A 13,735-nucleotide genomic window follows, 5' to 3' on the forward strand; every position below is an offset into this window, starting at 1 on the left:
CTGTATTAACCAAAAACATCCCATATAGATGTCAGCATCTGATTTGATGAAAGCAGTGTTACCATCATATTGCTGGAATTTGTGATTCAGCCCAGCAAAATGGTCTATATCACGTACTACATTTATCTTGATTCGCATCTGCAACTTTTAAACTCGTAGACAAAACACTGAAGTCTTTTGTACAATACAAATATTAGTATGGGAACATTGTTGACCAGGTTAATAGTGTGCCAACGCAACATGTTTTTTTCTTCTTCTTCTTAAATGGCACAACAAGTGATCACGTATTTCGAATCTACATATAAAACAAAAACTTACAATTTCAGATTTGTAATTCAGTGTTGCAAACTGAGGACGCTACATAGCCCCGTCATGGTAGACAAAATTTGGGCCGAATCTTGCACAAGATAGTTTTGAGCTGAAAATTGGTACTTTTGTTCTATTTGATGCTTTGAATAACATATCAAAATCCCGAACTCGCCCGTGTCCGCGTCATTGATTTCCAGGCGATTCACTGCCTGGAGCGCTGAAGAAATGCAAGTTATCACTGGAATGATACTTCTTTTACATTAAAAAAAAAAAAAAAAAACAAATAAAAACCGGAGTACGATGTTATGATCGACCTAGAGTGCACAAAACACTATAAACTAAAGTGATCCTGCTTACAAAGTCAGTTTACATCTGAGAAATTTGTACCCAAACATTGAACAATCAGACATGATATTTTATGAATTTTCCTGCTATTAAGTTATTATTATTTATATTTATTTCGAATATGGAAACGGAACGGAAAAATATCTTCTCTTGGGAAAGAGGGTGGAGAGGAGGAAGTCACTAATTATTTTCTAAATAACTGGGGAATTCTTAAGCCTGGCACCATTCGTACTCGAATTCTTTTGTGAAAATGAATAATCACATGGAAACATGCCTCAATTCTGCGAGGGAAAACAATAATTAGATCTAGAGCCTAATTTATTTAGGAACGCAAAGTAAATAATTAAATAAAACCTTACGTATCATCAACAATATATTTTAATTATTCCTTCCACCATTATCAACGCAACGTACCTTGCACCGCCCCCTCCTCTTCTCCCAAATCAAATATATAAATATCCTCTCCAAGCTTCTTTTCACAACTCTCAGTTTCTATGAGTATTTCTTTATTGGAACAAACTGCTTCTATTTCTCGCTCCACTTCAAAAAAAAACATCTGTCCCGACTTCGAATTCTGCTCAAGGAATGTATGTTATGTACTAGTTAAACTCTATACCTAGTTAAACTCTATACCTTATCTTATTCTCGAACTACTTTCTCTTCCTTTGACCTGCACTAGATTAATGCAGTTTTTTTCTTTTCCTCTGAATGAAATTTTGTCTCGGCTATTTCAACTTCTCTCGCTTGTTTCAATCACAGATAAAATAAATAAGTTTTCTGCTGGAGTGTTTCTTCTACTGCCGTATTTTCCCTTATTGTTTCAAGTATGTTTAGTAAAGACAATTTATCAACAATACTGACCATGCCGATAAGACAGATACAAGTACTGCAATATTCAATGTCGTCTATGGTCTACAACTTAATTAATGATAAGGAAGGATAAGAAATTAGATTTCTGGGCTTTCGGCATCTATGGCCATGTTAGCCCTTCACATATGAGGGATGACGTCCCTCGGCGATCACACTATCAGAGGAAAGGGAAGAAAGGAAGCGGCCTGGGACCTATATGTTAGGTACCATCACGACATTTGCTTGGTGTGAATAAGGAAAACCTCACTCAGCATGGCTGGCCTGTCAAAGTCGTTTATATATTTTTTGACCGAGTGTCTCCACCGGGAATCTACAACTTAGTTGCTAACACATACAGTAGACATCATCACTTAGTATTTATCATCTTCGCATATTACACAATGCCTGCAAATACTTAATTAATGACGCTGCAACAAAATTCCAACATAACAAAACAAGTAAACATGCGTTCAATATCAATCATACATGAATTTATCACTAAATCAACACAGTAGCGAAATGATCGTATACTGAACTGTCATATAACATGATTATCTTTTATGTTTTGGCATCATTACTGCTTGGACACTTCTGTTTTCCAATCGACATACCTCCTATACCCCTTTTTATCTTTTTGAACGCAAGCAGCTTTAAATTTTTGTTTTAGTATTACGATATGGGTAGCAGCATTACTTTTTTTTATGGTAATGTCTTGTGGCCACAAGTTTCCGAGTACTGACCGTTTCTTCTAATACTAGCCAGGGTGCAAAATTTCAAAGTCAGGCGCACTCGCCAATCCAAAAATGTTGGTCGCCAGTACCTCTCATGTACAAATTATGAGAGGTCCCCCCCCTCCACGGCCTTTGGTTTGACAAAGAAAGAGATTACATCAAGGCATGAAATTTCAAAATCAGACATTAGATTCAGGATAATCAATTTTGAATCGGACAATTCATATACATGTTGAGTTCTGCGAATTACAAAGTTGTGGAAACTTCACCTTCCATGTCCGGTGTGAAGACTTCACATTTCGTGTTTTCTCTCACTCAGTGACAATTATTTTCGTGTGAAACAGAAACTGCGCAGCCCTGTCAGTTTAGGCAGAAACCATTCCTACTGAGCACGGGTTCCAATTCTAAATTTCTAGTCGCCAATGGCGACCGCAAATTTTGTGTCCTGCTAGCTGAAAAAAAAAAATCTTTTCGTTATCTACATGAGCAACATCACATTCTAATTTATTCATGGTAGTTTTAATCTAGTGCAAAATGTCCTGGTGAAAGCAGTTGTTGCATTTGTCGAACCAAACCACTTGCATCCGTTCACATCCTAACAATATAATTGTACACTTATTCCTCTTCATGCACTTGTAAACCTCTTTTCTGAGTAACAGGATTTTATCTTCAAACTTGCGAATTCTACGTCACTAAAGCTTGCATTTGTACAGCCTATGTTCTCGTAAGATTGCGAATAAACAGAAATGTGACAGTTGGACTGTATATAGTGAAGATGAACATAGGCTAAATCACTCATGTAAAGGCAAGGGCGTTTGAACGAAATATAATAATAGTTAGTGCCAGACAAATGGGACGTATCATTTCAGACGTCGTGGAGACACTAAACTGTCCGTGGTCTACGGCAGCACGAGTACATCGAAATACTACGTGGAACGCATAAAGCATTACTGTCCACTGCGAACATCTACAGCTCAGTGGGCATCATGACTTCTTACTAATAGTGACCAAGCACCGACGAAGCATACGCTCAAATGACATTGGAAATCAGTACTGATCTACCAGACGTGTATCCAACAGGATAGAAGCGTTCATTAGGCTTCATGAGATATTGGAGTTGACTGTCCTCAATGTCTGCTACTGCCATGTCACAAGAGACGGAGCCTTGCTTGAGATCTTAACGTCATTACTTGCATCATAGGGAAATGTAAATATCTGGTATTGTTTCGTGAGTCATGGTGATAGTTATAGATCCCAGCTAGCAACAGATTATCGTAGAATTTGGTGGTGCTTCTGTGGATGTGTGGGTTATGTTCTGGATGTGTGGCCTGGACTGGATCCACTGATCTACTTAAAACGGTCAGCGATCAGTAACCGTTATGTTCAGTTTTGGATCACTGCATCGGCTTTACGCACTTTCAACAAAATGGAATACTCCAATACGATAATGCATCTGCTAATTGAGTAAATGATCTACAATTGGTGCAGGATCATTCCGAAGATTTCCAGATACAGGCGTAGTCCCATGTTAGCTCAACATAAATCCTATCAAGTATTTATGGATGTCATGGTGGGGTCTGTTCTCGCCAAAGATCCTTCATTACAAATAGGAGGGAGCCCTGTTGCATCGATGCCACGCTGAGATGAGGCATTTCACAGAAACTGGAGGTTGTCTTTTGACATATTAGGTAACCATTTGTTGATTTGGTCAGAATATTTACCCTATACAACCAAACTATAGAAATTGTATATACAGTCTGTTCAAAAAATCTTGGCTACCCATCTTGCTTTAAGAGACCACATTATAGCAATCGCAAGTAAGGAACTCAAATACTTTGGCTCTAAATAAATATCTCAATTGACTAAAGAAAATCCACACTTGTTTGATATAATTCCTTGTACATTAGGGTATGGAAATTTTCAAAGCGATGTGAGTGGTCAGATTTTTTTGAACAAGACTGTACATAATCTTATTACATCCAGTTAAGCAGTTTGAAAGTTAGATCATATGTAATAATGACGCTTATCGTTGTTATTCTAGTTTAGTTCACTAGGAGCACCAAAATTACTTCAAACAGGATGCTACATAAACGCACCAAGGAAATAGGTTCCTCCCACAGAAAATCTAATTCATGCCTACAAGCACCCAATTAATTAATGTTCGGCCTAAATTTGATGAGGATTGAAAATAATAATAATATTGCATTTTACACATTTCTTGCGATACCCGAATGACCAAATTTTGCTGCAAATAGAAGTGTTGTAATTGTGAATATTGTAATATAGGAAGGCTCCAAATGTTGGTGAAACTCTCCAGGAGGTAACTAGTATCCCTAAATGGCATAAAGATAAGTTTTTATAAAGCAGATTGATGAATTAACGTTATATAGCGACATACAGGAGAGAAAAAAATATCTATCACTTCATCCTTGATGAAAGAAATGCTTGGGAATTGTTTTCACTGTGCAAATTGAATTTCGACTGCGGTTCACTTTCACCATTTCACCGCCACTAGCATACGTAGTCTGTCCAATTATTATGCGAACTGATGCCATGAACACCATTTTACAAAATTAGGTTACATCAATCTTATCCTCTTCAAAATACTCCCCATTTGCAGCAATACACTTATCCCACCGTGTCCAATACTGAAAACATCTCAGGTCTTAAGAAGTCAGGATCTTCAGGTGCCTTGTCGTTTCATCGTCTCCATGTCGTCCCAGTGTCGCTCCCGCATGACCATTTTACATTCCGAAAAAAAAAGCAGAGCCTAAGTCTGGTGAGCGTTATGATCGAATTACGGGTCAGAAACTCGCGGACAATCGCTGATCCTGGCCTTGCCTCAACCTTGCAGTTTTCATGGCCCTCACGGAAACATCTGATCCACTTGAGAATAGTTGTTTTATTAGTGCGTTATTTCCATAATCAGCCCTCAATATTTCATGAGTTTTCTGAGAGCTTCTTCCCAGTTTCACCAAAAATTTGATGTTGATTCGTTGTTCCATCTGTTCATTAATACCCGTCGTCGACACGAACAAAAACAGGATACCACAAAACCAATGCCACCTCCAGCTGTACGCTCGCCTCGACGGCCTGGCGGTTACTGCCGCTCCAGTGGGTCCTATGCCAACAGAGCACCAAGTGCGCGTGGCCAAACTTCCACTCAAGGTCACCGTACTAGCTCAGCTCGCATATTTATTGGACAGACCACGTACCTATTCGTCACGAATTTAACTACTTTGAAAAAAAAAACTGATATCTTATTGTAACGTTTCATAGTTACGTCTTGAAGATCTAACGATATAGGCAAAAATGAAAGGAATGATAATGGAAAACTTTCTAGAAACAAAAACATCTGAGGAAACGGGTGAGCCTCCTCCTACAAAAAAGAAAGAAAACTACCATGATATATCCATCATAAGTTCATTAGAATTGGATCAAACGGAGAGCCTTACACCACGGGTGAGCAATCTAGAACCAAATCAATGTGTTCCCATTTTTTAGAAATAGCTGTATATATTTCTAGGAAAAAGGAAGTGTTTTCGATTTATGAAGATTACATGTTTGGGGGGAAGGTATCACAGCAAAGTGACGAAACCTAGTTTCTGGAGCGAAGGGTTCATGGTAATTTTCTCGGAGTTATCCCGTTTCCTCCCACATTATCTTTCAACCAATCATTCACTTTCATTATTCACTCGTCTTCTTTAGTCTTCAGAACATAATCATGGGACGTAAAACTACATATTTCATTTTATTTATTATTATTTATGGTTCCGTTTATTGGAATCCCATTTTGAAGTTTTTCACCTCCATTTTGAATAGTTCTATATCATCCCAAAGTGACAGAAGAACAAGAACTGTTAAAGTGTTTAGGTTTACGAGACATAAAAAATTGTGCACACGAAAGAGAATTCTGCTAAATAGGATTGCCTCCCAATAGGATTGTTGGTGTTATTATGGTAAAGCGTGAATACCCGAAATATATTAGTTAATGGAAATGGTACTGGTAACAACAGATACTGATTCCAGAGAAGGCTCCAAACCACCATATACCTTCGAGAAATAGGGGCATGGCCCACAGTGGAAAACCGGAAACGGATATGGCACGAACTGTGAAAATAAAAAGTAAAATAAATACAAGAAAATAACTAGCAACTATGAATTAGTAACTATCACAAAAGCGAACCATGACAAGGAGACAAACACCGTAAATTTTCTTTCCATTTACTCTTAAATATAATATTTTTATACAGCGATACATACTCAAGTATTACGTTGGGAACACAAAAGCAACACTGATAAATAATTTTGATGCTCTACTATATCGTAAAATATTGTAAAAAATTACTTCCCTCACCACTCTAAAAAAAGGTTAAAAAAACTACTATGAGGCATAATAAGCATATAATACAGACAAAAAAGCACATATCTATTACTTGGATAATGTAAAAAGCTCTAAAACGTTAAGTTCGGGATCAAATCAAATGTTCTACTTGCTTGTCTTTTAGGTAAAATAATAATTACTTTGAGGAATAGTTAAGCTTCATATAACAAGTATAAAATACTTTGATACCTTCCGGGTTAGCGGTTATGCTAAAGGTAAAAAAGAGGACGAAAACGTAATATAACCTTTAACCTCAGGAACCTTGTTTCGGCGGTAAGGTTCGCTACACCGCACATGATTAAATCTAACAGAAAAATGTTATTGTTTGGCGTGAAGTAGGGGTAACGTATGTGACTGGCAACCAAGCGATCTGTATTCAAATCCCATCATTTGGGTTACAATGAAACAAGGTAAGAATAGTGTGCAGAAACAGAAATAAGCACACTCACGTACCACTAAAAGTCTGAATGTGTTTAATTATGCTACAAAATGGACATACAGTTCTACATGTTCTCACAAATACACATAAGTTACACACATATGTATGATATGCGCATTCCTTGAAAGTCAATCGGTTAGAAGGTTCACCTGCAGTGAACCTGAGCTTGGTTCGAGTCCATTGTTGAAAAATCTTTGAAATTTTTGAGTTTAACGTCCCATGATTGTGTCCTTTAAGTTAAGGGAAACGATGATTAAAGTGAATGATGATGGAAGAATAGGTGGAATAAGAAAGTGGGAGGAAACGGAAGTACCACGATAAATCCCATGGGCACGATGTTGTCCACCACAAACTGACTTGATCGAGGTTCGAAACAGGGACCCCATGCACCAGAGGTAAACGCTGTACCTCTGAGTCACCGTGCCCCTTCCCAATGTTGAAGTTCAGGCACTTAAAGGTATGTGAATGTGCTTACTTCTGTTTCTGCACACTACTCCTAGTTTGTTTCAGTTATAATAATAATAATATAGAATTGGTGGTGGGATTTAAATATGGATCACATAGTTCCTTGTTCCACATGTTACGCCTACTCCACGCCAAATAATAATGTTTTTCTGTTAGACACTTTTGCCACGAGCTGTGCGGTATGGTCACACCAAGAAAACCGTGGATAACTGGAGCGATGCTTGAGAAGGTGGAACAACGCAGAAGGGCGAAGGGCACGGACATGAAAGAATACAGAAGGCTGAATAATGAATTGAGAAGAGAGACGGACAAAGCCAAAGAAAAGTACATGGAACAGATATGTGAAGAAATAATGGAACTTTGATGTATCAAAAAGCACAAGAATTAGAAGGAAAAGCTAACAAATGCATATGCACATTTGGAATCGAAGATCAACAAGGCCATGTAGTCACTGACCATCAAAGAATTCTTAAAGTTTAGGAAGAGTACACACAGGATCTGTATGACCAGAAGAACCGCCCCAAAGATATTGCGATCGAAGCAGAGGAAGTGGTAGATGATGATGAAAAAGGACCTAGTATATTGAAAAGTGAAGTAGTACAAGCTATCAAGGATATGCGAAGAAGGAAGGCCACTGGGGACGACGACATACCAGTAGATTTACTCAAGGGATTAGGAGACAATGCATTGAAAGTACTGACTTCCCTTATTAACAAGATATACCTGAGTGGAGAATGGCTAAAGGATTTTCTTGATGTTACAATGATAGCATTACGCAAGAAAAAGGAAGCAAAGAGGTGCAACAATCACAGAACCATTCGCCTTATTTCCCACACTGGAAAGATAATTGCGCGCATACTGAACAGACAGCTGGAAAACAAGATAGAAGAGTTGAGTTGACTTTGAGTTTTACGTCCCGTTCAGCAGCGAGGCTATATGAGACGTGGACCTACTGATTAACGTGGAATCCGAACCACATGAGCTCCCGCCGGGAATCGAACCCGGGTCTCCCACACCAAAGGCGCGTACGCTAACCACTTAGCCACGAAGGAGCTCACAAGATAGAAGAGATGTTGGACGAAGATCAATTCGGATTCCGGAAAGGAAAAGGCACCAGAGATGCCATTGGGTTGATGAGAAAGAATTATCTCAGAACGAGTTCTGGACGTAAAGGAAGAATTGTGTTTGTGCTTCATAGACTAGCAAAAAGCTTTCGACAAGATGAATTGGACGAAAATTTTGCAAATACTTAAAGAAATTGGGTTCAACTGGAGAGACCGACGGCTATTCGCAACCTGTATAATAGAACAACGAGTCAAGATGTGCTCGAATGAAGGATAAACCAATAGTGTGGAGACTGGAAGAGGAGTCAGACAAGGATGTAGTATGTCGCCCCAATTATTCAACATTTACAGTGGTTAATAAAGGAAGCATTAATGGGAATTGAAAATTTCAAGATTGGAGGGCAGATCATTAACAAGATCAGGTATGCAGATGATACGGTTATTATAACTAGAACCGTAGAGGGACTACAGGAGATGATTAACAAAATGGCTAACACTAGGAAACTATATGGAATGGGAATCAACATCGAAAAATCGAAAGTCATGAGAATATCACGTAGAAATTCGCCCTTACAGGTCAGAGTAGAACAAAGAATACTTGAAGAGGTCGGCCATTTCAAATATCTGGGAAGTATTTTGACAAAAGACCAGAGAGATCAGGTCGAGAACTGTCATCGCCAAAGAAGCATTCAACAAAAAAGGTCACTCTTAACTAGCAGCCTTAATATTGAACTAAGGAAGAAATTGGTCAAAAGTGCTATATATGGAGCATTGGACTTTATGATTCAGAGACTTGGGCATTATGAAAAATGGATAAGAAATATTTAGAGAGCTTCGAAATGTAGTGTTGGAGGAAGATGGAGAAGATAAAATGGACAGAAAGAGTAACAAACGAGGATGTTTTAAAATAGATAGGAGAGAGGAGGACGCTTCTAGCCACCATCCTTCGTTGAAAAGCCAATTGGATTGGACACATCTTAGGAAGAAGTTGTCTTCTTTATACAGCCATAGAAGGAAAGATAGAAAGAAAGTGAGGAGTAGGAAGAAGAACACAGGTGATCAATGATTTGATAAATAGAAGAAAATATTTGGAGTTAAATGAGGAAGCTGAAAAACGAAAAACATGGAAGAAACATTTCCAGGTCCAAACTAAAAATTGAAAAGAAAAGAAATAAGAAAAAAAGAAGAAAAAACCTCGCTAGTCCCAGGACCTGCCAAAAGACAGAATACTTACGCCAAAACAAGACCAAAAGTTAAGGTCATATTATGTTTCCGTCTTCTTTTCAGCTCTAGTAGTTTCACCTCACGCTGAACCCAGGCGCGAGTTTTAGAACGCCCGATATAAACACAGAGTAGCTTATAATTTATTCTTAACATTCCCACATGAAGTCACGAATACTGAAACTTGTCTCTAGCCTAACATTTATATTATTCTACGGCAAGAATAACGATTATGCTTTCTAACAATTAACTACTTATATATGCCGGACATGTAGAATAGTACTCTACTGGAGGCGAGATATTACGGTTCGAAAGAGTAGGTGCAAGATGATTTTTACACAATTGCCTGTGCATTTACAACTGCATCGAGTTCAACTTCTGTTCATCCATAAATACGAGGGTCAATTCAAAAGTCTTGCAAACAGCGCATGCGCGATCATTTGAGTGGTATGATCAATTTTATGTCAGCTGTGAGTCAGAGTTTAGGCTTGACGGTTGTGTCTGTGTTGTAAGAAATTCTGTGTTAAAATGGAAGGTGAATCTGACTCAGGTCGGATTACACATAGTGACCAGCGTTCCTACATCAAAATCGAGACTCTACCTGGAAAGAATCCAACTGAAATTTACAATGCTTTGCGAGAGGGTTGTGGAAATAGTGTAGTGGATCGTAGCACTGTATCACGGTGGTCAGCTCGTTTCCATGAAGATCTTGTAAGCACTGCGGACAACTCATGAAGTGGAAGAGCATCAACTGCAATAGACCACACATCTGAGATTATTGTCAATGACATTTTGAGAGAGGATCGACGAAAAACATGTGAGGAAATTGCATATGAGGCCAGAATGTGTCACTTCAGTTTACAGAAATGTTTTGCGTCTGAAAATTCGTCACAGAAGGCCTGACATTCTTGCAGCTGGTGTCCTCATTTTGCACGATAATGCAAGACCGCATACTGCCCTACAAGTGAGGGAAATACTCGACAAATATGGATGGGAAATACTTCTCCACCCACCATATAGTCCTGATTTGAGCCCACTAGACTTTGATTTGTTTCCCAAATTGAAGGAACCAAGTCGTCGAAAACGTCTCGATATAATTAACGAAGCTTCCAGTGAGGTGACCCGAGTGATCAGACAGCTCAACAATGTAAGTGCCCTATCCGGAACATAGAATTTACCAAAACGTTGGAAAGCTGTCATATGCAAGAATGGAGATTATATTGAAGGCCTGTAAAGAAATGTTTTGTACAATAAATTATTTTCTTTCATAATATTTTTCAGTATGCAGGAGTTTTGAAATGACCCTCGTAGTAAGACTTGTAATTAAACACAAATCAATTTGAAGAAATAACACTGTACATTCTTGAAAACACCATTACGCAAATTCATTGATATCAAGCGGTAATTAAAAAAGAAGTTTTAAAACCTGCCAATTTTCTGTGGTTAGCGAAATAGCATTCGGTTATATGATTTTCCTTTGTTTAAGTTAAAAGGTACAACACAAGCATTTGTCTCAGACGACGGATAATTATATATATATATATATATATATATATATATATATATATATATATATATATATATATATATATATATATATATATATATATATATATATATAGATGGTGATCAGAAAAATGGAAACACCTGTAGTTTGCAACACGTCAGATGTATGGGTTGGCAGTGGTGTCGTGGCGCCCGCAGCGCCGGACCGCTGGTAGTGGTATGTTAGGTCGGTCTCCATACTACGTCAGGCGCAGTGGAACAGCAGTGTCCAGTGGCTGCAGCAGACGGAGGTAGTGTAAAATGGGAGACCTCTCAGATTTTCAAAGAGGGCAAATTGTTGGTGCGCGGTTATGTGGAGTGAGTGTGACGGCAGTGGCTACTGTGTTAGGTGTGTCGCGCGGGACAGTGTCGAAGGTGATGACGGCCTACACAACACACGGGAAAACCACATCGGGGAAACGGAACAGTGGGCGGAAGAAAATCATGAGTGACAGGTCACGCCGGGTATTAAAGCGCATTGTCACGCAGAACCGCCGTGCCACTGCGGAGCAAGTGACGGAGGAACTCAATCAGCACCTCCCCCACCCTGTTTCGACAATCATAGTCCGCCGTGAATTACATGACAAACTTACGGGGTCGTGTTACACGGGCCAAACCGCTCATCAGGGACCATAACGCTTTCGCACGCCGCAAATGGTGCCGCGACCATGCAACTTGGACCGTTGAGGACTGGAAACTTGTGATATGGTCGGATGAGTCATCCTTCACCCTATTCCCAACCACGGGCCGTGTTTATGTGTGGAGAACGCCCAAAGAAGCTTACGATCTGCAGTGTCTTCACCCAACTGTGAAACATGGCGGCGGCTCGGTGATGTTGTGGGCCGCCATATCATGGTTTTCATTGGGTCCTGTGGTCACACTTAACGGACGAATCACTGCCAACGATTATGTCGCAATTTTAGGAGACCACTTGCATCCTATGGTCCGGATGTTGTTCCCGGACAATGACGCCATCTTCCAGGATGATAATGCACCCATTCACACAGCTGGCGTTGTTGCAGCGTGGTTTGAGGAACATCGGGATGAAGTTCAACACCTCCCCTGGCCCACCCAATCCCCAGATCTCAACATAATTGAACATCTGTGGTCCGTCTTGGAAACACGACTCCGGCGACGATTTCCACCTCCATCCTCTCTCACAGAACTGGCCGATGCCCTGCACGAGGAATGGTGTAAAATTCCACTTGCTACCACTCACGACCTCTATGCCTCCATCCCACGTCACATCAAGGCTGTTTTGAAGGCGAAAGGTGGCCCGATACCATATTAATCTGGCAAGTTGCAATTTCGTTCAGGTGTTTCCATTTTTCTGGTCACCATCTATCTATCTATCTATCTATCTATCTATGTATATATATATATATATATATATATATATATATATATATATATATATATATATATATATATATATATATATATATATATATATATATATATATATATATATAGTGTGTAAAATAGGATAAGAGTCCTGGAATCAAAGTTGATATCTCCGCCACTTCCTTGAAATTACGTAGGTTGCGTTCTCCGGGATTCATGTTAAACTGTAGGTCAGTGTTGCCAATTTGAGAAAAAATTGCTAAATCTAGGGCAGTGGTTCTCAAAGTGGGGTGAGGGGGTCCGCGACGCCTAAAATTTGAAATGTGGTGTAATAAAATGGAACTCACAGTTGTTATGCAAGACGTATTTTTCAGATTAAGAAACTGCAGCTGTGATCAGTACGAGTACAAAACAATAACTATTCATCATTTCCAGTGCTCGAGGATTTCAGTGATTCTTCAGATGAAAAACTCTCACCTGAAATGCACAAAACACTTGTAGGACACTTGGAAGCATTAGCTGCAAGTTTTCGAGAATATTTCCCTGTCCCACAACCTGGTAATGGTTGGATTGAAATCGTTTCATTAATGTAGAAATCCATGATATACAAGATATGAATCTCTCTAACACAGAACAAGAACAGCTGTTGGAACTATCCTGCGATAATTCATGGAAAATCGTTTTGAAAGAAAATGAACTTTGTAGCTTTTGGTTGCGTGTGAAATGTGAGTATGAAGAATCGTCCAAAAAGGCATTGCAACATTTGATGCCTTTCCCTAGCACTTATTTATGAGAGAAGACCTTTTCTGCTCTTTGCAGTATTCAAACCTTAAAGCAAAATCGTCTTAATAAGGAATCGGACCTAAAATTGATGGTAACAAAATTTCTTTCAACGCAATTATGAAGAAAGAAAAAAAATCATTCCTTACATTAGTGATCCCACATTTGAGAACATTGTTTATCATGTGAATTTCCTTTTTGTTAAAAATGATTTTCAGTCTTAAAGGTTACTGTATTTTCAATTGAAATTTCGTTCACT

The 13,735-nt window shown here is 38.9% G+C and overlaps 1 protein-coding gene across 13 annotated transcripts in view; it reads right to left on the reverse strand.

The window, feature by feature from the left end:
* LOC145686704 (uncharacterized) overlaps positions 1 to 13,735 on the reverse strand; it is a 101,827-nt gene that overhangs the window by 72,238 nt on the left and 15,854 nt on the right. The gene's annotated exons all lie outside the window — the stretch shown is intronic.

The sequence above is a fragment of the Thermobia domestica genome, chromosome 5 (assembly GCF_964235325.1).
Source record: "Thermobia domestica chromosome 5, izTheDome1.hap1.1, whole genome shotgun sequence".
Lineage (NCBI taxonomy): Eukaryota > Metazoa > Arthropoda > Insecta > Zygentoma > Lepismatidae > Thermobia > Thermobia domestica.